Here is a 27351-nt window from a genome sequence, read left to right as displayed (position 1 = left end):
AGCCTCCCTCTTTGTTATTGACAGCTGAATGGCTGCGCAGAATTAGAAAGTGGCCATGAAGAACTAAAGAGGACTTTCTGTGTGAGGTCATGATGAATTCCACAGCCGAAATACAAGAATTGAAGGAGTGGCGGGACAGTGAGAAGAGGGACCAAAAGGAGAACGCGTCGCACCACAGCAAAGCCAGAGTGGCTCTTAAACGTTATGGAGCACCAAGCGGATATGCTCCAGGAGCTACTAGCACTGCAAACCAAGCAGCTCCATGCCCGCCCTCCCCTGCAGCCACTGTCACAAAACTCTTTCCCATGCGCCCCCCAGACATGCCAACACACTCTTATCAACCTCTGGTTCCAGTCTGTACCCATGACATTCCACTCCTCCCCCGTCGCAGTCCAGCCCTGCGAACTCCCATTACCCACTGCACTCAACATCTGTCCCTCTGCAATTTAGCCCTGTGAAGTACAGTACCCACTGCAATGTACTCAAAAGGAGAAGGTTGGATATGATACCTGGACATATACAAATTTATAACCGTCCTGGGACCCACCCTTCCCCCATCCACCTCAGAGCTAATGTGTTTGTTGTTTTTTAATAAAATAATTGTGTTGGTTTAAAAGCAATCTTTATTCTATTAATTGAAAGCAAACAGAGCCCTGCAAAGCAACAGGCAATTTTCTTACACCTTCATAGTGCATTGTCTGCACCAATCACAATCACCTCCTAGCATTACAAACATTGCACTCCTGAGCATAGCAACAAATATTAGTGGCTTTCAGCTTCAAATTGCTGCCTCAAGGCATCCCCTGATCCTTATGACCCCCACACTACACCCTTCTAATAGCCCTGATCTCTGACTGTTCAAATTCAGCCTCCAGGCACTGAGCCTCAGCAGTCCAGCCCTGAGTGAAGCTTTCACCCTTCCCTTCACAATGGAGCATACAGCACGCGGCTATAAGCATAGGAATATTGTCATCGGCCAGATCCAGCCTCCCATATAGGCAGCGCCAGCAGGCCTTTAAATGGCCAAAAGCACACTCAACAGCCTTTCTGCACTTACTCAGCCTGTTGTTGAACCGCTCCTTGCTGCTGTCAAGGTGCCCCATGTATGGCTTCATAAGCCATGGCATTAAGGGGTAGGCAGGGTCTCCCAGGATCACAATGGGCATTTTGACTTCCCCTACAATGATCTTCTGGTCCAGGAAGAAAGTCCCTGTTTGCAACTTCCTGAACAGGCCAGTGTTCCAAAAGATGCGTGTGTCATGCACCTTTCCGGACCAGCCTGCGTTAATGTCCGTGAAACACTCATGGTGATCCACAAGCGATCCCATGGAGAACCATAGAGAAATACCCCTTGTGATTAATGTACTCGGTGGCTAGGTGGTCTGGTGCCAGAATTGGAATATGTGTGCCATCTATTGCCCCTCCACAGTTAGGGGAGCCCATTTGTACAAAGCCATCCACAATGTCACGCACATTGCCCATAGTCATGGTCTTTCGGAGCAGGATGAAATTAATGGCCCTGCAGACTTCTGTCAACACTAGTCCAACGGTCAACTTTCCCACTCCGAACTGGTTAGCGACCAATCAGTAGCAGTCTGGAGTAGCCAGCTTCCACAGTACAATTACCACATGCTTCTCCAACGACAGGGCAGCTCTCATTCTCGTGTCCTTGCGCTGCAGGGCTGGGGTGAACTCATCACACAGTCCCATGAATGTGGCTTTCCTCATCCAAAAGTGCTGCAGCCACTGCTCGTCATTCCAGACATGCATGACGATGTGATCCCACCATTCAGTGCTTGTTTCCCGAGCCCAAAAGTGGCATTCCACTGTGGTCAGCACCTCTGTGAATTCCATAAGCAAGCTCATGTCGTAGCTAGTACATGTGGTGAGATCAATGTTGCACTCCTCTTGCCTTTGTAGTTTAAGGAAAAACTCCACTTGTGACGTGTTATGCAGAGCGAGCAGCATACTGGTCAACACGCATCATGCATCGCAGGGCATTGGGACCCAGGATGCCCTGCGATCCCCTCCGCCTTCTCCTCCTTCGCAATTTGTCCATGTTTAAAGTTTTTGTAGGATTCCTTTTTAATTTTCAGGTCATTAAAGAGCTCCTGGTGGAGCGATATTGGCCTCTTCCTATCTTCCTATCTTCCCTTCACATCAGAATAGTTTTCAGAGGTGCCTTTAATATTGTCCTCTTGAGAAACTGCCAGGTTTCCTGTACGCCTTTTTCCTTTAGATTTTCTTACCACGTGTAGGGCCCTACCAAATTCACGGTCCATTTTGGTCAATTTCATGGTCATAGGATTTAAAAAATCATAAATTTCATTATGTCAGCTATTTAAATCTGAAATTTCATGGTGTTGTAATTGTAGGGTCCTGACCCAAAAAGGAGTTGTGGGAGGGTCGCAAGGTTATTGTAGGGGGGGTTGTGGTACTGCTACCCTTACTTCTGTGCTGCTGGTGGTGGTGGTGCTACCTTCAGAGCTGGCAGCTGGAGAGTGGTGGCTGCTGGCCAGGAGCCCAGCTCTGAAGGCAGAGCCGCTGCCAGCAGTAGTGCAGAAGTAAGGATGCCATGGTATGATACTGCCACCCTTACTTCTGTGCTGCTGCTTGCAGCAGCACTGCCTTCAGAGCTGGGCAGCTAGCCAACAGCCACCCATCTCCGGTCGTCCAGCTTTGAAGGCAGCCAAGAAGTAAGGGTGGCAATACTGCAAACCGGCTAAAATGACTTTGCGACCCTCCCCGCATCTCCCTTTTGGGTCAGGACCCCCAATTTGAGAAACGCTGGTCTCCCCTGTGAAATCTGCATAGTATAGAGTGAAAGCACACAAAAGATAAGATTTCACAGGGGGAGACTAGGTTTCATGGTCTGTGACACGTTTTTCATGGCCGTGAACTTGGTAGGGCCCTAACCATGGGACCATACCTACCAGTTCTCTGAGTTTGTTAAAGTCTGCTTTTGTGAAGTCCATTGTCCTTATTCTGTGTCTTTCACTCTTTCATTTCCTGAGAATCATGAAATCTCTCATTTCATTATTACTTTCACCCAAATTGATTTTTACCTTCAAATTCACTCATGCAGTGTGTCAGTACATTTCTACTGTTTCCTTCAGCAGAGACCAATAATCAAGGGAAAGATTATAAAGTAAAATACATTTAATAGTAAGTAATAGCCTTCTTCTCAAACTCTTCCCTCATAGGTAAAGACTGGCCATAATTCCAGAATAGCTGGGTGTTTCTAGTTAAATGATTAGCAGGGAAATAGTTAACAGTGCTGGATCATCACCATGGTTTGTTTATTATATTTAGTCTGATTTACCAGAGAAGCTGCAAGAGCTGATTAAAAAAAGACTAAGGTAAAATGTATAACAAGAATATTTTATTCACTTTTTTCTCTTTGCTTGATTTGTTACTTTTCTTAGTCCCAGTGGGCCCTATCCAAAGCCCACTGAAGTCAATGGGAGTCTTTCCGCTGACTCAAATGTACATTGCATCTATCTCAGGGTACGTCTACACTACCCGCCGGATCGGCAGATAGTGATCAATCGATCCCCGATCGCTCTGCTGTTGACTCCGGAACTCCACCACGGTGAGAGGCGGAAGTGGAGTTGACGAGGGAGCGGCGGCCGTCGATCCAGTGCCGCGAGGACGTGAAGTAAGTGATTCTAAGATGATCTAAGATACGTTGACTTCAGCTACGCTATTCTCATAGCTGAAGTTATGTATCTTAGATCGATCCCCTCCCCACCAGTATAGGCCAGACCTTAGTGTGCTGTGGATCAGAGGAATCATTGAGGTAGATGAAAGGGGATCTACTGCAAAAAGGGGGCCCTGAAATGCTACACAGCATTGTACTCCACCAACTGGACTCTTAAAAGCATTCACCTAATGGGGGACTGTTAGGTTTTTTCCATACACAGAAAACAACCATATATTTTCAGTTTGAATTACATTTATTTTAAAGTAAAGGAAACTTAAGGCTCTGTAAGATGCTATAGCAAGGCTGCCTCACAGAATGGCCCTGACCTATGCAGGCAAGGAGATGCTTTTGAAATGTAAAGGTACAGTCAGAGAAAATAATAACGACAGCACCTGAGCTTATACACCATGCTCCTCCCTAGTAATTACAAAAAAAAGAAAAGTTTGTCTTGTGGATACCTGCTGTTCTTCTGGTTCCTTATCTACATTTCGAGGTTCACTTTGTAATGTAACATTTTCATTTATATCATCTTCAGGCCAGAAATTACATGGTCATCAGCCTCCATTTCAGTCTTTTCCATTCCTGACCTCTTATCTTGTATCAGCTGGTCTGTATATTTATCCACTTATTTCACAGGTAGTTTTTGTATCCTTTGCCTTCTTGTTTTTCCATCTTCTTGCATTTTTAAAAGTTTTATTGAATTTCTTCCTCAGTTTGTATAAGTAACTCTGCCTTATCCACTGTCTGTTTTTCCTGCTGGATATTTTCCAGATATTTGTCTGTCATGCATATTCTTAACAGGCAAAAATGGTCTGTATAAAGTCTACATGAGATTCAAGACAGAAGGTAAATTAGAAATCCCAACTGACTTTGTTAAATATCATTTGCTGAATACTTCTGTTCCTGGTTATGAGATCTTAACAGGATGTGCTTGATTGAATTTAGGATGGAAAAAAATAAAGTTCATCCACTGTGAGCTATTCAGAAATAAGGGATGAGAGAAAAAAGGAAGGTAGGTCAACACACACACACACACAAGGCAAGAACATCTTTAGCCTCTTTCGCCCACTCCTTTTTATCTGGATTGTAAAGAACATCAAAAATTGCTACCTAGCTGTGTATACAAAACCTGGACAGCTCAGTGGTTTCCTTGGATTCATTTGTAACACATAGATGCTATCTAAAGTAAACTAAGGTACGAATATACTAATAAATTTTAATATGAATTGCATAATGCTGGAATAATTAGTAGATAGGCTCAATGTAACAAAAGAGAAGAGACTCCTTTAACTTTGGGCTGGGACAGTAAAAATTCTAATTTAATGAAGAAAAAAATAATTTAGCTTGTATAGGCGGTCACCTACCACCCTACACTGGAAGACATATGGAGGTTATGTCTACACTGCGCACCTTACAACGGCGCGACTCTGCCGCTATAGCCATGCCATTGTAAGGCCCACAGTATAGCTGCTCTTTGTCGCCAGGAGAGAGCTCTCCCGATGAAAAAATAAAAGAACCCCCAAAGAGGGGCAGTAGCTTTGTGGGTGTGAGAGCATCTCCTACCGATGAAGCACTGTCCACACCAGCACTTTTTGTTGTTACAACTTTTGTCATTCAGGGGGGTATTTTTTCCACACTCCTGAGTGACAAAAGTTTTAATGATGAAAGTGCCAGTGTAGACAAAGCTGGAGTATCCTCAAACAACTACAACCCATATTTGATGGGGATCCCATCCTGAAAGTAATCTTTCCTGAACCCCCACTTCTGGCCTTCAAACAACCCAACCTCACCAAACTTATCATCAGAAGCAAGCTCCCCACAGATCAGGATGCACCAACTCAAATTGACACCAGACCCTGCCAAAACAAGAGATGCAAAACCTGCAGACATATCCACACTGCTACAATGATCAACAGCCCCCCCACAACTAGGGTGACCCGATGTCCCGATTTTATAGGGACAGTCCCGATTTTGGGGGCTTTTTCTTATATAGGCACCTATTACCCCCCCACCCCCTGTCCCGATTTTTCACAGTTGCTATCTGGTCACCCTACCCACAACACACCTCTCAAGATCCATGGGTCTTACACGTGTCTATCACAACATGTGGTGTACCTCATCCAGTGCATTAAATGCCGCAATAACAACTATTGGGTTAAATCAGACAATCATTATGCTCTCAAATGACACACAGGACAATGATAAAAGACAAAAACACCATATTACCTGTGAGCAAATACTTCAAAAAGTAATCACTCTAGATCTAACCTATCCGTGCTCATCCTCCAAGGAAACCTGCACTACACCTTCAAAAGATAAGCCTGGGAGATTAAATTCATAACTCTGCTAGACAGAAAAAATCATGGACTGAATAGAGACTCTGGATTTCTGGTTTATTACAATTATAACCTAATAACACACACATGTGCGCGCACACACACACTCACACATAGAGCTTCTTTTTCCCTCCCTCAGACAGGAGGAGTGTTAATGGGCCACTTTACTTTGAATGGTCCCTTGAAATCTGTTAACTATTTATACTAAACAATCTGTTCCACCTTATATATAGCAGTAATACTCTCAGGCTATGTCTACACTATGTACCTTTTAGCGATGTCCACCCCTCAACGAGCGGCAGTAGCTTTGTCAGCAGGAGAGCGCATCTGCTGACAAAGTGCTGTTTTCACCGGCGCTTTTCGTCAGCTAAACTTTTGTCGTTCGGGGTGTGTGTATTTTTCACACTTCTGAACGACGAAAGTTTTGTCGTTCAGGTTCCACTGTAGACAAAGCCTCAGTACATTTCCCAGACCAGAAGAAGAGCTGTGTAAGCTGGAAAGCTTGTTTCTTTCACCAACAGAAGCTGGTCCAATAAAAGATGTTATCTCAGCCCTGTGTCTTTCTAATATGCTGGAGCCAACAAGGCCACAAAAACACTGCATACAAAATAAGACTTGTCACCTGAGGTGAGGCAAGTGTCAGGGCTAACTCAATTAATGCTGAGAACAATGGACATCCATGGAGATAGCACTTCGCATATTGTCTGGTCCAGGTGGAGACTTGAGTATTGACAAAGAAAAACTAACCCCAGGATGATTTGCTGAAGAGATCTCCCCTCCGCTCCGCACATCACCAGTACCCTCCCCCCACATCTAAAAGACAATAGACTGTAACTGTATGAGAGCAGAAAAAATGGCACAGGTTGTTGTCCACTAGAGGAGGAGAATTCTCATGAAAAGTGGATCCTAGCTCTCTGGACTGTACAAGAGCTGCAAGGACTAACCTCTGTCTATGTACCTCACAGTGAGGAGTTTAAACTAAGGTAAAACCTATGAACTGGGTGCTCTGCTTCCACAGAGGCATGGAGGATCAGTGTTGTACGTTACAGATGTCCAGAAAATAGGGGTCTGGGCACTTGAGTGTAACCAAGCGGGGTGTATAAATTGCTAGCCTGCATTGGGAAAGAGAAGGGAGCCTGGAGAGGAAAGCTTGTGTTGTCAGCAGCTGATGGCTGGGTTTGTTTCCCCAGGTGGGCAATGCTAGAGAGTGAGGGTGTGAGAATGCTAGAGAGCCTTAGATGGTGCCTAGCTACCATGCTAGTCATTATAAGAGTCTACTTCTCCTTGGCTTGTTGCAAAGACAGCTGCCGCAGGAAAGGGAGGGTTTCACTTACTATTCTCTTCCCCCCCCAATAAGACAACAGTAATTTTGGGGGGTTGGGGGGAGCATGGAAGGTTGTATATCTAATTAACATACCAATAAAGTTGGAACACATAGAAGAAGATACCTGATTCCCTTGAAAAGACCAGGAAGGGAACCACCTAGGGCAATGGTTCTCAACCTATTTACTATGGTGGGCTGCATCCACACAATATATATACTATCTATATGGCCCTGAGGATGTCACATGGGCTGCACATGTGTGCTGATTGGGCCTCAAGTGGCCCACAGGCTGCAGGTAGAGAACCACTGACCTAGGGGATAGCAGATAAGGGGGAAAGGCAATAAGCTTATCTTAAGACAGTCTAAAGGCATACAAGTGTGTGTGTGGAGAGGGGTTTGGGGTGGAAGTGGCTGAGGCCAAGTAAGTGGCTCATAGTGGGAGACAGTTAGGATTGTTCTTTTGGATTGAATTTGTTGAACCTGCAAGCAACCCTGAAGAGTGACCCAGAGACTATAAAGTGGACACTAGAGTTCTGTTTGCAAACCACAGTGGTTGGCAGAGCTCTAATTGCCCTGGAGTTCCTCCTCACTATTCTCTGAGATATCCCAGCTCCTAGAACTGGAAGGGACCTTGAAAAGTCCTTGAGTCCAGCCCCCTGCCTTCACTAGCAGGACCAAGTACTGATTTTGCCCCAGATCCCTAAGTGGCCCCCTCAAGGATTGAACTCACAAGGATTGGACTGCTTGGGTTTAGCAGGCCAATACTCAAACCATTGAGCTATCCCTTCCCCCAGGAATATTGCCTTATGCTGTTTCCCTTTCTGCATTTGCTGATTTGCAAGTGGGCGGGGTTAGGGAGGAGAGGTAAGAGAATGGGCAGTCAAGCAGAGATCCTTACAGCTATAGGCATGGACTCTAAAGTCATTTCTATAGTTGGTGGGGTTCTCATTACATTAAAGTTAGTCTGATTTTAAAGGAGAATGGCCAGAAGGACATATTCATTCAAATACTCTAATATCTGTAGAACTCTGAGAGACCATCAGGATTTGCCCACATAGACACATTTACAAGATCAGGCCTAACGGTATTTCTTTTACTGGGTTTTAGCCCAGATCTTACAGTCCACACAGAAAAATCTCTGATCTTTAGGCCCAGATGAATTTACCTGGCTCAGGGTGTGGGTCTGAGCACAGGTTCTGCTTCAACTCAGATTGGAGCCTGCACACTTGGTAGTCAGGATGCAAACTAAATAACTTGAGTACTGATAGTTCCTCAATGCCCTTCCTACAATCCCCCCACCCCCTCAATAACTCAGGTAGGGCTTTGCTATGAAGACGCTCACACCCGAACTAGGCTAACCTGAGTTCTCAGACTCAAATGGTCTGACATAGTCTTAGCCCTGCTGTCAGGGCCGTCCCTAGCCATTTTGGTACCCTACACAGCTCCCCTGCACGACCCAGCAGTGCAGAGCGGGTTGGGACCGGGTTGCTCCACTTCCTGTTGCCCGGTGATTGCAGGGCGGGCCCGACCCTGCACTCACGGGGTGGCGGGCAGGAGCGCCGCCAGCTTTTTTGCCGCCCTAGGCGGTGGAAAGTCCCGCCCAGAAATGCCGCTCCTCACAGAGGCAGCAGAAAGTCCCGCTACCAAAATACCGCCGCAGTCACCGCCCCCCCAAATTATAGCGCCCTAGGCAACCGCCTAGGTCGCCCTAATGGGTTGCGCCGGCCCTGGTGGCAGGAAGTGAAGTGACCTGGCCCCAGCCCATTCTGCTCTGCTCCCATGGCTCCCAGCCTTGGGACTTCGGGGGCAGGAGGGAACTGCCCCCCAACAGTCACTGGTGGCGTGGCTGGGAGCCAGGGGAGTGGAGCAGGCTGGGGCCGGGTCGCTCCACTTACCGCCGCCGGTGAGTGCAGGGTCAGGCCCTGCTGCAGTCCTCAGGGGAGGGGGGCGGGGCTGGGACGGAGCAGGGGCGGGGCTTTGTGGAAGGGGTGGAGTGGGGGCAGGACTGGGGTGGAGCAGGGGCAGGAAGAGGCAGAGCAGGGGCTGGAGCAGCATGCAGCTGCGTACTTTGCATATGGGTAGGGATGGCCCTGCCTGTTGTTACATTGCAAACTTATGTTGGTATAACTACGTTGCTCAAGACAGGGTGTGGAAAATCCACACACCCGCAAGCAATGCAGTTATACCAGCATAACTGCCGGTGTAGACAGTGCTGTATCAATGGGAGAAAGTCTCCCGTTGGCATAGGTGACACCTTCACTAGGCACTACTGAAGCTTTGCTGCTGAAGCACTATAAGGCCTGGTCTACAGTACGAGTTTAGGTCGAATTTAGCAGTGTTAAATCGAATTAAGCCTGGACACGTCCACACGAAGCCCTTTTTTTTCGACTTAAAGGGCCCTTTAAACTGGTTTCTTTACTCCACCTCCGACGAGGGGATTAGCACTGAAATCGGCCTTTGCGGATCAGATTTGGGGTAGTGTGGACAGAATTCAACGTTATTGGCCTCCGGGAGCTATCCCACAGTGCTTCATTGTTTACCGCTCTGGACAGCACTCTCAACTCAGATGCACTGACCAGGTAGACAGGAAAAGCCCCGCGAACTTTTGAATTTCATTTCCTGTTTGCCCAGCGTGGAGAGCACAGGTGACCATGCAGAGCTCATCAGCACAGGTAACCATGCTGGAGTCCCAGGATCGCAAAAGAGCTCCAGCATGGACCAAACGGGAGGTACGGGATCTGCTCGCCATATGGGGAGACGAATCAGTGCTAGCTGAACTCCGTAGCAGTAATTAAAATTGCAAAATATTAGAAAAAGTCTCAAAGGCCATGAAGGACAGAGGCCATAACAGGGACGCACAGCAGTGCCGCTTGAAAATTAAGGAGCTAAGACAAGCCTACCACAAAGCCAGAGAGGCAAACGGAAGGTCCGGGGCAGAGCTGCAAACATGCCACTTCTACGCAGAGCTGCATGCCATGCTAGGGGGTGCAGCCACCACTACCCCAACTGTGTGCTTTGACGCCATCAATGGAGAATCATGCTACAGGGAAGCAGGTTCGGGGTACGAGGAAGATGATGATGAAGACAATGAAGATAGCTCACAGCAAGGAAGCGGAGAAACCGGTTTCCCCAACAGCCAGGATATGTTTATCACCCTGGACCTGGAACCAGTAACCCATGAACTCACCCAAGGCGTGCTCCCAGACCCTGAGGGCACACAAGGGACCTCTGGTGAGTGTACCTTTGTAAATATTACACATGGTTTAAAAGCGTGTTTAATGATTAATGAATAATTTACCCTGGCAATCGCGGCCAGTACAGCTACTGGAAAAGTCTGTTAACGTGTATGGGGATGGAGCGGAAATCCTCCAGGGACATCTCCAGAAAGCTCTCCTTCATGTACTCCCAAGCCTTTGCAAAAGGTTTCTGGGGAGGGCTGCCTTATCCCGTCTGCCATGGTAGGACACTTTACCATGCCAGGCCAGTAGCACGTTGTCTGGAATCATTGCATAACAAAGCATGGCAGCGTATGGTCCTGGTGTTTGCTGGCATGAAGACAACATCCATTCCTTATCTCTCTTTGTTATCCTCAGGAGAGTGATATCATTCACGGTCACATGGTTGAAATGGGGTGATTTTATTAAGGGGACATTCAGAGGTGCCCGTTCCTGCTCGGCTGAACAGAAATGTTCCCCGCTGTTAGCCACGTGGTGGGGGGGAGGGGTGAAGTGATCATCCCAGAGAATTGGGTGTGTGTGTGGGGGGGAGTAGTTGGGTTTGTGCTGCATGTTAACCCGGAAACCGCAGCCCCTCCTTTTACATTGCAAACCCATTTTAAATGGCCATCCCAATGGGTGCTTGGTATGGGAAATGAGGGCGCTGCTGTTTGAAACCATTCTCACATGTTAAGAAGGTTAAAAAAGCCAAAAGACTGTGACTTACCATGGCTGCCTGCAAGCCGAATTCTGTTGCCTGGCACTACGTGAGTGATCTCTCACACCAAACCGGCAGGCCCTCAATATAAGAGGAAAAATGCAACCTTGTAACGAAAGCACATGTGCTGTGTAATATGAACAGCAAACTTTAACGTGAAAGGGTGTACCCATTGTTCTCTAAAATGTGTCTTTTTTAACCACCTCTCCCTTCTCCTCCACCAGGTGCAAATGTTTCTCCTTCACAGAGGCTAGTGAAGATTAGAAGGACAAAATGGCGGATTCGGGATGATATGTTATCGGAGCGCCAGATGTCCTCCCACACTGACAGAGCACAGCAGAATGCGTGGAGGCAGTCAATGTCCGAGTGCAAAAAAGCACAATATGAATGAGAGGAGAGGTGGTGGGCTGAATCGTGGGCTGAAGAGAGCAAGTGGCGGGCTGAAGAGGATAGGTGGTGTCAGCTTGCTGACAGAAGGCAAGAGTCGATGCTCCGGCTGCTGGAGCATCAAACTGAAATGCTCCAGTGTATGGTTGAGCTGCAGGAAAGGCAGCAGGAGCAGAGACCGCCACTACAGCCCCTGTGTAACCAACAGCCCCTTCCCAAGTTACATTGCCTCCTCACCCAGACGCCCAAGAACGCGGTGGGGGGGCCTCCGGCCACCCAGCCACTCCACCCCAGATGATTGCCCAAGCATCAGAAGGCTGGCCTTCAATAAGTGTTAAAGTTTTAAAGTTTTAAACTGCAGTGTGTCCTTTTCCTTCCCTTCTCCTCCACCCCTCTCGGGCTACCTTGGCAGTTATCCCCCTAGTTGTGTGATGAATTAATAAAGAATGCATGAATGTAAAGTAACAATGACTTTATTGCCTCTGCAAGCGGTGCTCAAAGGGGGAAGGGTAAGGTGGTTAGTTTACAGGGAAGTCGAGTGAACCGGGGGAGGGGGGAAGGGTTCATCAAGGAGAAACAAACAGAAATTTCACACCGTAGCCTGGCCAGTCACAAAACTGGTTTTCAAAGCTTCTCTGATGTGCACCACACCCTGCTGTACTCTTCTAACCGCCCTGGTGTATGGCTGCGTGTAATCAGCAGCCAGGCGATTTGCCTCAACCTCCCACCCCGCCATAAATGTCTACCCCTTACTCTCACAGATATTGTGGAGCGCACAGCAAGCAGCAATAACAATTGGAATATTGGCTTTGCTGAGGTCTATCCAAGTCAGTAAACTGCACCAGCGCGCTTTTAAACATCCAAATGCACATTCCACCACCATTCGGCACTTGCTCAGCCTATAGTTGAATAGGTCCTGACTACTGTCCAGGCTGCCTGTGAGCCATGGCATTAAGGGGTAGGCTGGGTCCCCAAGGATAACGATAGGCATTTCAACATCCCCAATGATTATTTTCTGGTCTGGGAAGAAAGTCCCTTCCTCCAGCTTTTGAAACAGACCAGAGTTCCTGAAGACGCGAGCATCATATACCTTTCCTGGCCATCCCATGTTGATGTTAGTGAAACGTCCCTTGTGATCCACCAGGGCTTGCAGCAGCATTGAAAAGTACCCCTTCCGGTTTATGTACTCAGTGGCTTGGTGCTCCGGTGACAAGATAGGGATACGGGTTCCGTCTATCGCCCCACCACAGTTTGGGAATCCCATTGCAGCAAAGCCATCCACTATGACCTGCACGTTTCCCAGAGTCACTATCCTTGATATCAGCAGGTCTCTGATTGCGTTGGCTACTTGGATCACAGCAGCCCCCACAGTAGATTTGCCCACTCCAAATTGATTCCCGACTGACCGGTAGCTGTCTGGTGTTGCAAGCTTTCACAGGGCTATCGCCACTCGCTTCTCAACTGTGAGGGCTGCTCTCATCCTGGTATTCTGGCGCTTCAGGGCAGGGGAAAGCAAGTCACAAAGTTCCATGAAAGTGCCCTTACGCCTGTGAAAGTTTCGCAGCCACTGGGAATCGTCCCACACCTGCAACACGATGCGGTCCCACCAGTCTGTGCTTGTTTCCCGGGCCCAGAGTCGGCGTTCCACGGCATGAACTTGCCCCAGTAACACCATGATTTCCACATTGCTGGGGCCTGTTCTTTGTGAGAGGTCTATGTCCATGTCAATTTCCTCATCACTTTCGTTGCAGCGCTGCAATCGCCTCCTTGCCTGGTTTTGCTTTGGTATGTTCTGGCTCTGCATATACTCCAGGACAATGCACGTGGTGTTCATAGTGCTCATAATTGCCGCGGTGATCTGAGCGGGCTCCATGATCCCAGTGCTATGGTGTCTGGACTGAAAAAAGGTGCAAAACTATTGTCTGACAGAGGGAGGGGAATTAAAATCAACAAAGGTGGCTGTGCATCAGGGAGAAACACAAACAACTGTCACACAGAATGGGCCCCCCAAAGATTGAACTCAAAACCCTGGGTTTAGCAGGCTGTTGATTTCACGGCGGGAGGGGGAAGCAAATGAATACAGAACAAATCTGGTCCATCTATTTTTTACATCTTAGGCTGGCAGCAGACGGTGCAGCATGACTGATAGCTATCGGCATCTTCTAGGTGCTTGGCAGAAGATGCTGTATTATGACTGCTAGACATCATCGTCAAGACGGTTCAATAGGACTGCCGGCAGGACTGAGTCTCCAGGAGACAAAACATGTCTGCCCAGGTGCCTCTGACCGAATTCACTGAGGAGTACGACGACGACGGATACCAGTCATAATACACCATCCACTGCCAAAAGGCAAGGAGCTGATGTTGTATAGCAATGCAGTCCCACGTCTGCCAGCACCCAGATAGCTGATGACGGCTACCAGTCATACTGCACCGTCTACTGCCAAAAGGCAATTAGCTGCTGCTGTGTAGCAATGCAGTACCATGTCTGCTGGCACCCAGATGACATATGGTGACGGTGAGCTGAGCTGAGCTGAGGGGGCTCCATGCTTGCTGTGGTATGTTGTCTGCACAGGTAACCCAGGTAAAAAGGCGTGAATCGATTGTCTGCCATTGCTCTGACGGAGGGGGAGGGGCCTGACGACATGTACCCAGAACCCCCCACGACACTGTTTTTGCATCATCAGGTATTGGGATCTCAACCCAGAATTCCAATGGGCGGCGGAGACTGCGGGAACTGTGGGATAGCTACCCACAGTACAATGCTCCGGAAGTCTACGCTAGCCTCGGTACTGTGGACGCGGTCCGCCAACTTAATGCACTTAGAGCATTTTATGTGGGGACACACACAATTGACTGAATAAAACCGATTTCTATAAAACCGGCTTCTATAAATTCGACCTAATTTCGTAGTGTAGACATACCCTCAGTGTAGAGAAGCCCTAAGTCACCAACCTAAATGTAAAATGTAAATTAATGTAAAATTAATGTGTTTATTAAAAAAGTATTAAACATTGCTGTCCTCTGGACGGGATTCTGAACTGATCATTCAGCCACTCTGCAAACGTGTAAACAGTTACAGCTTTTCTGATTTTTTTGTTTATTGATTGCGTATTGCATTGCATTGCAATTAAATCCTTTCTCTCCCCCTCCCACACTCCAGCAAACCTATTGAGGATACAACAAAAAGCTATTTGGCAGCTAGCCACTTTGACAAGCTGTGTGATGTGTTCAGCAGTTTACTTGATTTACACTGTTTATACTGTTGGAAGTTGCCAAACTTTTTGTCATTTGGTGTAATATAGTGTTTGCGCCTTTAACGATTTTTTTCTTCCATAAAAAGATTTTTATTTTGCTCACTAGGGTTATAATTTGAAGGTATAATTAGCATCTTGTTAATTGTCAATAATTAAACATGTCATTCAGAGAGCTCTTGCACGGGGCATGTGATTCATTTACCAGAATTTCCTCAAGCCAGTGTTGGGAGGTCCCTAATGAACGGAGAATAAAACAGGAATGGATGTAATGATATAAATTAAATATGTGAACACATATAAACAATCTAAATTTAAATCCAACAGACCACCACATAGGAATGCACTCTGCAACATGAAAAAAAAAAAGCCTCTGATACCAAAAATCTCAGGATTGTGGCTCTCTGATGCTTCAAGCTTTGAATTCAATGTCTTTTGTCAATTTGGTGTAATAGTTAAAGCTTATGCCCAGTCTCAGAAATGTATAATGGGCAAAAAATTAATAACTACTCATGTTGCAATGTTATATGTCATTGCGGTGTCACCCTATGTGGGTCTGCATATGGGCATAAGGATTTACTTTGCAGGTTTAGCACCACACACTGTAAAAACAGAGCGTTATCCTCAGCTACTCCTCACCCATGCTACATTTTTATGGGCCAAATTCACCACTGTTGTAACTCAGCATAAATCCTAGGTTGTGCAGTGCAAGTGTATGTTCAGACCAGATGAATGCACAGTGAACTACTGTGATCTTGCTCACAAAGCATCAATGTATGTTTTCTTTATAAGGATGTCCACCTCAAAGTGTGGAACACTGCATTCAGATCTTGGGCCAGCTTCATAAGGTGGGGTATGGGGTATGGCTCCTTTGCACGACTCAGGTGGTGCAAAGGTGAGTAAATATAGCAGCAAATGCCCAGCAGAGAATTCCCCTGACAGAGCAGAATTCCCTGTTGAGTGCATCTGCATTGCAACTGGTCTCTGCTGTGCCCTGCTCTTGGTGTTAAAAGTATGGTGAGGGGGCCAAAGGCTGTTTCGGGGACAGACAGCAGGTATCTAAAAGAGGAATGTTAGAACATGGTGAGTTCAACCTGCTGTAGAAAAGATTATGCCCCAAACAATAGCAAATATTCAAACAGCCATTGGTTTATTTTTGAAACTGTGAATTGTGAACTTTTTTTGCAAATGTTAGCAAGAATTTATATTTGTCCACACATTCACAGCAAAAGATTACTATGTGCTAATCATTATTCACTCATCTTCAGTTGTTATTCTCAGGTTTTAAATGGTTCAGTCATTAAAACATGGAGCGGGACCAGTGCCATGTGTCTTATGTGACTGATCACACGCCATGAATCATGAACTCTCAAAGTGAACAGTTCACCACCATTCTATAGGCTGGAATTTATGGATAAATAATACGCAAAGAGAAAAAGTGGCTAAATTCATTGGCCAATTTATTTGTCATGAAAAATTCAATCAGCTGTTTTCAAAGCTTAGAAAAAAATAGAAACTCCACTTTTCATAAATTTTTTTGGAGCAGAGATCTTAAAGTTCCAAAGGGACTTAAGAACAGAAAGCTCATTACTTTTAATAGTCCTTGTGCTACTTAATCATTTAGGCACTTTTGAAAATCTCCATCTTTTTTATTAGTTTTAAGGCTAAATATGGATTCTGATATGTTAATAGAAGATACTGAAATTTAAACCAGGATCTTTTAGAGCTTTTGGATTTCCTTCAGAAAAACTGGATTTGTAAGCATGGACTTAAACTTCAGTAAGGAATGGGATATTTGATGGTGAATAGCATTTTGATTATTTATTATGTATTTAAAGTTTTAAGCATCTGTTATCTTAATATGTAGGTGATATTTTAAAAAGAACAAACTTTGGGCCTGATCCTGCAATCCTTCAGTGGTGGAAAGAAGCTTCTTGAATATTTAAGAGTAATGAGTTTTGCTTGTTTGTGGTGACACAGAAAAGTGCTGGGTCACAATCGCACTTCGTTTTAAACCTCCTACACAGGAGAAATTCTGATCTGATTGAATCATGCATAGCGTATTAAGATGGCATCCCGGTTCATTGCAGCGTTTTACCGGAATCTGGCAAAAATACTCTGAGTTTAGTGACTCAGATGACCCATCTCCATAGTTCCCCAAAGGAACATCTTGCAATTTGCAGAGGTCTCTTCCTACAGTACCACAATATCCATCCCTGGAATGTGCTAAACTATGTGTTTTTCCTGCTTTGACAAAACTCCCAGATTTTTATTGCCACATTGTTCATCCATTCTGATATGGTATCTCTTAGCCTGAAAAAACAGCATACTCCAGTGCTGTTGTTTGACAGAACCTGGACATGGGTGCCTGGAGATATCTGTAAACTGTTTAGAGCTTTCCAGACTAAGAAGCTCAAACTTGTTTATGCTTCATGGAATTTCTCACTAATCCCATAATCCACTCATGATCTAGTAAGCAAAGGAAGTGCCCTGGCCTGGCTTGCAGGAGTCTGCCTTCAGGCTTCCTGGAATGGTCAAGTCTGGGAAAGTGTGGGGATCTAGTAGCAGCAGGATCCCCTCCACAACATAGGACAAGTAAATCCAAGTTGCAGGAGGTCCCTTAGGCTATGAGTCCCTCAGATGTGGTAGTAACAGAATGTCTGAGTTACTGGGTTGAACCGCCTAGAAGGATGGAAATTCTGAGTCCTTCTTATTAGGAAAGACAGGCTTCCTACAAAAAGAGGGTCAATCTGGGATGCCCATAGCAATGCAGTGCCCTGGACTCCTACGTCTTTACTCCCAAAGATACCACAGGGTCACCTATTGCAGATAGGATGTCTAGATTAGTATGTGCAATAAGCCGAAAGATTTTCAGGAGGAGGAGGAGAAAGAGGAGAAGGAAGTTTATAAAAAGAAGCAGACTCAAATTAAAAGGATAATTAGATGAGAAAAAATATGTTGAATTGCAAAAATTTTTCACCTGCTATGATACGATTCCTTATAAATACTAGCAGCAGCAAAAGAAATAGAGAAAACGGAACCTCTTGAAATGATAGAGGAAATAGAGACAGGGAGAAGGGAATGAAAAAAACTTGTAAAACTGAGATTTGAATAATTTAAGTGACTACGGAGTAAATAGAAAATAAATGTAAATGTAGACAGATGCAAAATAACAAACCTGCAGGGTGCATATTAAACAGGATTCAGGGATAATTTTGGAAACACCCTCAAAACAAACCACCAACCCAATGTCTGACAGTAGTAATAATGGCAAAGATACTATAGGGAGGACTCAACATAGGAATAAAATGAAGAGAGGTAATATTATGATTTGACAAGGTCCTGGTTAAAAGGGCTTGGAACCATAGGTCCCAATCCAGCAAAGCACTTCAGCATGTGCTGCATACCTTCAATCATGTGTGTGACCAAACTTAAATCTTCTTAATGTGCACCTTCTAGTTTGATTTCTCAATGGGAGTACTCATGCCAACAATGTTATGCACGTACTTAAGTGCCTGACTGGAGCATGGCCATGGGGTTGAATTTTGGTTACCTTTCTGCAGGAAGGAATACAAAGAAGGGGCAACCAGGATGGGTACAGGTTTAAGACTATTTCTTCAGAGGATGACTAAGCATACTAGTTGATTCTCACAATAAAGAGAGCTGATAGTGAAGAACGGGGCAAAGTGTTTCCAATGGCAAAGGATTTCAGTACTCAGAGGAAACAAGCTAAAACTCAGAAAACAACAATTGTTGTAATTATTATTCTCTATTTATTTGCAATAGCACCTACAATGTGCTAGGCTCTTTCTAGAAACTTAAGAAACATGGCCCCTGCTCTGGGGAGCTTCATAGATTTAAAGGCCAAAAGGGACCATTAGATCTGTATATCACAGATCATTATATTTCACCCAATAACCCTAAGCTGAATACAATAACATGGATTAGACTAAAACATTTCAGCCCACAGGAGACTAAACTGATGTATGTCACAGGCAGAGAACAGGAAAGAACAAGGTGCCAAGGTACCAAGGGCCAAAGCCCCTGCAGTGGCAGGGACTTGATATGGTGTGGTATGCCCAGATGTTCCTGGCAGGTGATCAGTGCTACAAAGGAAGGTGAAACCTCTACAGATCTCTGCTAATCTGACATGAGGAAAAATTCCTACCCAGCCTGAATCTAGTGATCAGTTTGATCCTGAATATGAGAGCAAGACACTCCAGATAAGCACCCAAGAAAGAGGATTTTCTGTATCTCCTCAAAGCATTGGTCCACCCTGTCCGGTGTCCTATCTCCACCTGTGGCCAATCCCTGATGCTTCAGAGAAAGGAGAAAAGCAAAACCCCAGAATAAATCTGGCCAATTCCTTCCTGACCCCTGAAGGTGACCAGCTGAAGCCCTGAAGCCTGAGATTTGATTATAGTCACTGTCTTAATGCAGAGTAGCAAGTAAGCATGTGGAGGACGATGCAGGCAATCCTGTTCTCCCTATGCCTCAAGAAGAAAGGGAATGAACAAGAGGATTCATAGATTCACAGATTCATAGACTCCAAGGACAGAAGGGCTCTCACAATCTAAGGAAGAGTAGATAAGGAAATTGGTGAGAACTATTTTATTTGAAGGAATAAACATATGGAAAAAGTTCCCCCAGTAAATGTCATCAGAGTAGACAGAATGATAAACTTAGGAGATAGTTAGACACTTTTATGAGGTGATTGAAGGATAAAGTGATAAAGAGGGCAGATGGGAATGAGACAGACCTAAAGGGGAGATCCTGTTGGGTCAAGTATGTGTGTGTGTGTGTGTGTATATGTGTGTGTGTGTTTGAGTTTGAGAGAGAGAGAGAAGGATACTTAACTTTAGAGGACTTTTGTCAATTTCTTGCTTTTTCAGAGTCTTTCTCTTTCACAGCCTTATTTTGGGGGATGGGAGGAAGAAACATCTAGAAATGGGCTAAGCCAATTTTGACAAACGTGAATGAAAGGGCATCTGACTGCAGTATGTCTGGTAGATTGAATTGCTTTTCAAATCTAGTAATCAGAAAACTACCATGGAAATTGATTAATCACTTAAATGAGACAGCAAGAAAAGAAACTAGATAATCAATGGGAGAAAAATAAGGCTCACGTGAGAGGACCAATGAAGCAGACAAAAGATGTATGGGACCAAGCGGCATATTGCGAATCTTGATGAATTGATCTCAATGTAACCCTTCTGCCAGGTGGTTAACAGCAACAAAAAGGTTCAAAACATGTAGGATCTCTCTTGACAAATGATTCAACTGGCTGGACCCTCCACCCAGAAACCTGGGAAAACTAAATGCACCCTCCCTGGGTGCCCTTACAGGCAGAATGTCCCACTCAGAAGCTCTCCAAGATTGTGTACAAACAGGGAAATCTTTATTAGTGGAGTAAATACAGTCACAAACTGGGGAAAACACAACAGAATATACATGGAAATAAAGAGTAAAATACCTACCCCCTACCAGTAACTTGGGGGTAGTCCATTTAACTTGTTCTCCTCTCCCCTCTCCCGCACTGGTGAGAATTTCCCAAGGGTAATAAACCCTTGATTACACCACCTCACCCATCTACCAAACCCCACTCATGTGTTAGATGATTGAGTAGCAGTAGTTCAAGTGTATCTTTGCAGGTCCGTCTCCATTCCCACTTGTCTGGTCCCACCTGGAGGTACTATCCCTTAACTCAGCTTAGTGAGTTTGCTTTATTAAGATGTCAGATATTCCAGGTCTCACCAGGGACCACACATCTCTGCATCATTTCTCTTCACAGAGTCTGTGTTATCTCTCACCTCAAAGACCCTTCCAGAGTGGAGCCAAGAGCTCTTAGAACCCTTGAGTACAGTTACAGCTGTTTAGAAATAATGCACTTTTTAACCCCCCCCCCCCAGATAAGAACTCTCTCCTGCCCCCCCTCCCCATGTTTAAACTTCTTTGGAAGCCTACTACCCCCACAAAATCCAAGTTCATGTACAGTTATGGTGACTCTCCAAGTGTCAATGCAGGAATTGTGGGTAGATAGCCTATGCAAATGAATCTTTTTATGGCAACACTTTCCCCTTTTCACCAAGTGTTCTTCATCCTCTAGAGCTACTGGCCATTATACCAGAGTTGTGGGGGGATTCAGATATGAAGCTTTGGTTTGGGCCACTTCCAACTCACTCAGGTAGGAGTTAGGCTCCTAACTCCCTTAGACCCCTTTGAAAATACCAGACTGAGATTAAGGTTTATGTACATGCTTAATTTTACCCATGTGAATAGCTTCACTGAGGTCAATAAGAGCAGATCAGTTTATGCATATGCAGCTTCTCAGTGCCATACTGTGGTTTTGGTCTTTCACTCTGAGGTGGGCGGAAAGGGGTTGTTTGTTTACATCTATAGAGGCAGGCAGTAAATATAAAAACATTTCCTTTCCGCCTTAAGAGTTACAGTAAGTAGGGTATAAAAACAATGACCTAAGCAAAGCTGAATTCAGTGGTTATCTATTTTATTTTAAGAGGTAAATCTGCCCAGCTTTCAGGGGAAAAATAAAAGAGAGAGAGGAATTCTAATTTATTAATGTTTCCCTGAGTATTTCACCCACAGACAAAGAAATGGTCCAATGTAAACAAGCTGGTGTGTGTGCTTAGTCATATGAACTTCTGAACAACCTCTACATAAATCTAGTGCTTGTTGAACCAGAAAAACGTGTTGACCATTTAGGAGCCAAACATTAATTATCTCGTACTGCAAACACCACATGTTATGTCTGTCTCTCCCCAGTCACACTGTACTTAAACTGTCCCCTTATTAATTCCAATATATATTTCTTTTAACACTTTACTTTGATCTACTCTCACTTATCATATTTTAGCAATGCCATCTCATCTATACAAATGTGTAGCACTTTGGCATGATAATTAGATAACACACAGGCAAGATGAAGCCAGACAAACACATTGTTAAATGGCATTCCGGCTTAAGTGGGGTAAGGAAATAATTTAGGGTTATATGATGCCCTCACTGAAATTAATTTTGACTTTAACAAGAAATAATACAGAAAAGGTTTAAACAATTAAGAAGGAATGACAAGCCTTAAAAATAATAATTGAGAAAGAGCTGAAAAAGAAATACTTGGAAAATTTCAAGATATGTAAACCCGCAATGATCCAGATGATATACATCTTAGGGTATGTAGGGAATTATCTAACACCAAAGTTATTGTACCAATAACAATTATTTCTGAAATGTGGTGCACAACTGGACAAGCATCCAAAATACTGGAGAAATGCAAATCCATGCAAACCCAGACATCATAATATCCAAACACACTCAAAGACTCCACTGCTCTACAACAAACTTCCTTTCAATTCCAACATCTAGTCAACCACAGCATACACATCCAGTTGCTCAAATTCCTCAGAATCACACTGAGGGACACTCCCATAAGTCTGACCTCCTCAGAATTAAGACAGCTAATAACCGGTAGACATGTCTTTACTGTTAAAATCTATGTAATCTGTTGGTTCTGCAGAAAAGGATGCATGAGGTGTAAGAGTTAAGGTTGTGCATTTGATTTTGAAGAACTGAATCTGTGGCTTGTGGGAGATAATATGTTGGAACTAAAAGGGTGTTTGCTTTGGAGCTGAGGAGGGTGAGAGTGCTTTTGGGCAGTTTGACTTTTAGGCAGTAGGAGTGTGAACTGTGGTTGGTTAATGCCGGCTTAATTGGTAATTTCCTTGATGTGTAATGACTGTGGTGATAGAAAATGCACTTGAGCAACCTTAACTGTAAATACAGACATCCTGGTGTGTGGGAATTTCCTGGTTTTTTTTAACAGAAAATAAAATTGTTTCCCCTCAGGTTCTATGCTCCTGCTTGTGACCTGCGATCTGCCTCTTTACAGTCCCTTTTAAATACATATCAATATAAACATTTACAGCATGTAGAAGAGGGGTGGGGCAGGAGACTGAGGAAGAAGTGTAGGGAAAAGAGGTTGCAGTAGGGGACACATGGGAAATGGGAGAGGGAAGTAGGGAGGCACCCTGGTCAGGGGTAAACCATGCTGTTCCACCCAGACACAGCACAAATTGCTTCTTCATATGTTTTTGTTTGCTACATGGTGCTACCTCCTTCCATGGCTGCCATTATAAGAAGTCATTATTGTGCTAAATGGGGAAAAAAGGTGAATAGATTCTTCTGCCCCTCACCTCTCTGCCACACCATCCACTGCAGCACAGGCTAAGGGGGAGAACTTTTGGGGGAGAATACTGTTAAAATATTGGGAACACATCACTTCAGCTCACAAACAATGCTGAATAAGACTAAAGCTAGAAAAGAGAGGAGAAGGTGCAGGGCCAAGTTGTGTCTATCGTTGTGGAGGAGGGAAAGGAGAGGAGATTGAAGGGACCTTGCACTGGGCCTAGACACAGTCCCAGTTCTTGTGCTCAAGAAGTGTAAGGATGTCACGAATCTCTAATTGACAGAGATACCACTCCAAAGAGGTAGAAAAAGGACAGGGATGGACTATGGTATGTGATGCTGCTTCAAGTAAAAGGGTGTAGCAGGGGCTGCTATGCCCCATGATTCCCTAGAGGCCCCAGAAGCATTGTGCTTCTGTTCAGAGGAATTTCCCCCATAATGGCACAATCCAGTCTTCAGAATTTTAAGTATGGCGCTCCAGCTACCACTCTCCTGATCCCAATTCTATCCTTTAAGTTTAGGTATTCCAATACATATTACAAATGGAGAACCACTCATGCTCTAAGTTGGTGGGGAGTGGCTGTGTGTTCCTCATCTTTCGTGACTACATTTTAAAAGGGGTGTATAGTATTTTATCCATGTGACTCTCATTAAGCGATCCCAGAGTATAACCCTGAACATTGCTTTGAAAACTGTGGTTTAATATAACTTTAATGCAGACTTTAGTAGTTTAAGGTTTATGCTATTATAAATAAAAAAAGGAAAGAAAGAAACTCAATAGGACTCTTAAGAGTGGACCCACTAGACTAGTGTTTTTTATCTAATCTAATCTATCTATCTAGTCCAAGTGAGATTTTCAAGACATAAAAAGTAGTTAAGCATCAAAGTCCCATTGACTTTCTCCCCCAGTGTGTGTGTCTTATCTACCTATTTTAGGTTTTATTATTATTACACCCATCACCGTAGTTATGACATCCATTATTGTACCTTGTGGATCTATAGTATGTGTATCCTACTACCCTATGTACTTTAACAGGATGTCAGTAAAGATATTCTACAGTCTGTGCTGGAGCAGCAAGCAATGTCAAAATATTACAAAATAATATGTTTTATAACTTTTTTTCTTAAAAGAAAAAATAAATAAAAAGTTCTCATTCACAATATGGACTAGAAATGTTAATTAAAAAAAAAACAGGAAATATGTTATTGAATTTTGCGACCAGGGCTACTAACAGGGGGTTTCACAAGGGAGTTCTCCAGGTGAAGGCGGAGCAAATACAGGACCCTTGAGGTAAGTGGCTGTCTGTAGTGTGTTTTTGGGGGTTACTTGCTGTGTGCTGAGCTTGTTTGTTTGTTTGTTTGAAGGACCGTGTCCTGTGGCTGGCAGTTGGAAGCTGTGAGCTTCAAAGTAAGGTTTGAAAGCTAGAAGCCTCTGTTTAAATGGCTGAGCCTTAGCCAGTGGGCGCAGCTATCAAGAAGGCCATGGCTTTATAAAGCCGTGAGCAAGCAACCAGGGAGCTTTGCGACCAGGGCTGCTAACAGGGAGTTTCGCAAGGGAGTTGGGAAGGCAGCAAAGTTCACTTGCTGTTCTTTAAAACCTGTAAACTAAACTATATTCAAAACTTATTGATTTAAACAATACCCTTTCATTAACTTAGGTAGCTGTAGGAGAGAATGCAGGCAGAAGCCCAGCAGCAGAGTGGGGGCTATCCAGTTTATTGTGCTGAGTGCAGCATGTATGATTACTTGCCCTGTGGGCTGGTGGCGTACATGTGCATTCGGTGCAAGGAGCTCCTAGCCCTCAGAGACCGCGTATGGGTTTTGGAGGCCCGGGTGATGGAACTGGAGGAGCTAAGGGCTCAGATATCGCCTCAGTCAGCTCCTTGAGTATTCTAGGATGCATGTCCTGGTGATTTAAAGACATCTAACTTGTCTAAGTAATTTTTGACTTGTTCTTTCCCTATTTTAGATTCTGATCCTACCACATTTTCACTGGCATTTCCTATTTTAGACGTCCATTTGCCACCAACCTTCTTGGTGAAAACCAGAACAAAGAAGTCATTAAGCACCTCTGCCGTTTGCACATTTTCTGTTATTGTCTTTCCCCCCTCATTGAGTAATGGACCTACTCTGTCCTTGGTCTTCCTCTTGCTTCTAATTTATTTGTAGAATATTTTCTTGCTTCCTTTTATGTCCCTAGCTAGTTTGATCTCGTTCTGTGCCTTGGCTTTTCTAATTTTGTTCCTACATACTTGTGTTATTTGTTTATATTCATGCTTTGTAATTTGACCGAGTTTCCATTTTTTGTAGGACTCTTTTTTGAGTTTTAGATCATTGAAGATCTCCTGGTTAAGCCAGGGTGGTCTCTTGTTGTACTTCCTATCTTTCCTACGCAGTGGGATAGTTTGCTCTTGTGCCCTTAATAATGTCTCTTTGAAAAACTGCCAACTGTCTTCAATTGTTTTTCCCCTTAGACTTGCTTCCCATAGGATATTACCTACTAACTTCCTAAGTTTGCTAAAGTCTGCCTTCTTGAAATCCATTGCCTTTATTGTGCTGTTCTCCCTCCTACCATTCCTTAGAATCATGAACTCTACCAGTTCATGATCACTTTCACCCAAGTTGTCTTCCACTTTCAAATTCTCAACCAGTTCTTCCCTATTTGTCAAAATCAAATCTAGAACAGCCTCCCCCCAGTAGCTTTCTCTACCTTCTGAAATAAAAAATTGTCTCCAATACATTACAAGAGCTTGTTGGATAATCTGTACCCTGCTGTGTTATTTTCCCAACAGATGTCTGGGTAGTTGAAGTCCCCCATCACCGCCAAATCCTGTGCTTTGGATGATTTTGTTAGTTGTTTAAAAAAAATAACCACCTCATCCACCTCTTCTTCCTGGTTTGATGGTCTGTAGTAGACCCCTATCATGACATTCCCTTGTTTTTTTACCCCTTTTATCCTTACCCAGAGACTTTCAACAAGTCTTTTTCTTATTTCTATCTCAATCTTAGTCCAAGTGCATACATTTTTAGTATATAAGGCAACACCTCCTCCCTTTTTTCCCTGCCTGTCCTTCCTGAGCAAGCTGTACCCTTCTATACCAATATTCCAGTCATGTGTATTATCCCACCAAGTCTCCGTGATGCCAGCTATGTCATAGTTGTGTTTATTTACTAGCATTTCAAGTTCTTCCTGCTTTCCCCCCCTACTTCTTGCATTTGTATACAGACATCTAAGATACTGATTTGATTTCCCCCAGTTCTGCCTTGTCTCTCTGCTAAGTCAAAAACTCCCATAAAAGTGGTCTGTGATGGGTTGGATCACAGAAACCGCCCTGGGAGCTGCCAACTGATGTGCCAAGACTACTTCTATTCCTATTTTCCCTGCCGGCACAGGACTCCAGCACCCTGTCTTGCTGAGCCAGACACTCCCGTCTGCTCCAACACAGATCCAGGGTCTGAATTACTTGCCCCAAAGCTGCAGGTTTACCTGAAAACAGCTCACAGAAGTCTGCTTGTCTTTAACACTCAGATGCCCAACTCCCAATGGGGTCTAAACAAATAAATCCATTTTACCCTGTATAAAGCTTATGTAGGGTAAACTCATAAATTGTTCGCCCTCTTTAACACTGATAGAGAGATATGCACAGTTGTTTGCTCCCCCGGGTATTAATACATACTCTGAGTTAATTAATGATTTTATTAAATACAGAAAGTAGGATTTAAGTTGTTCCAAGTAGTAACAGACAGAACCAAGTAAGTCACCAAGCAAAATAAAATAAAATGTGCAAATCTATGTCTAATCAAACTAAATACAAATAAGATCCTCACCAGTTCCAGAATGCTCCCTTTTACAGGCTAATCTCCTTTTAGCCTGGGTCCAGCAATCACTCACAGCCCCCTGTAGTTACTGCCCTTTGTTCCAGTTTCCTTCAAGTATCCTTCTTTAGCCAGCTGAAGACAAAATGGAGGGGGTCTCCCAGGGGTTTAAATAGACTCTCTCTTGTGGGTGGAGACCCCCTCCTCACCCTGTGTAGAATCCAGTCACAAAATAGAGATTTGGAATCACATGGGCAAGTCACATGCCCATACATGACTCAGGACTTGAAGGTAGTAGCCATTACCCATATGCTACCTTGAAAGTCCTCAGGTAGACTTCTTATGTGGATTGGAGTCTTCCAAGCTCTTTTGTCTGTTAAGTGCTTCCTGATTGAGCAC

Source organism: Chrysemys picta, chromosome 3 (assembly GCF_011386835.1).
Source record: "Chrysemys picta bellii isolate R12L10 chromosome 3, ASM1138683v2, whole genome shotgun sequence".
NCBI lineage: Eukaryota > Metazoa > Chordata > Testudines > Emydidae > Chrysemys > Chrysemys picta.
This window is presented reverse-complemented; position numbering follows the sequence as displayed.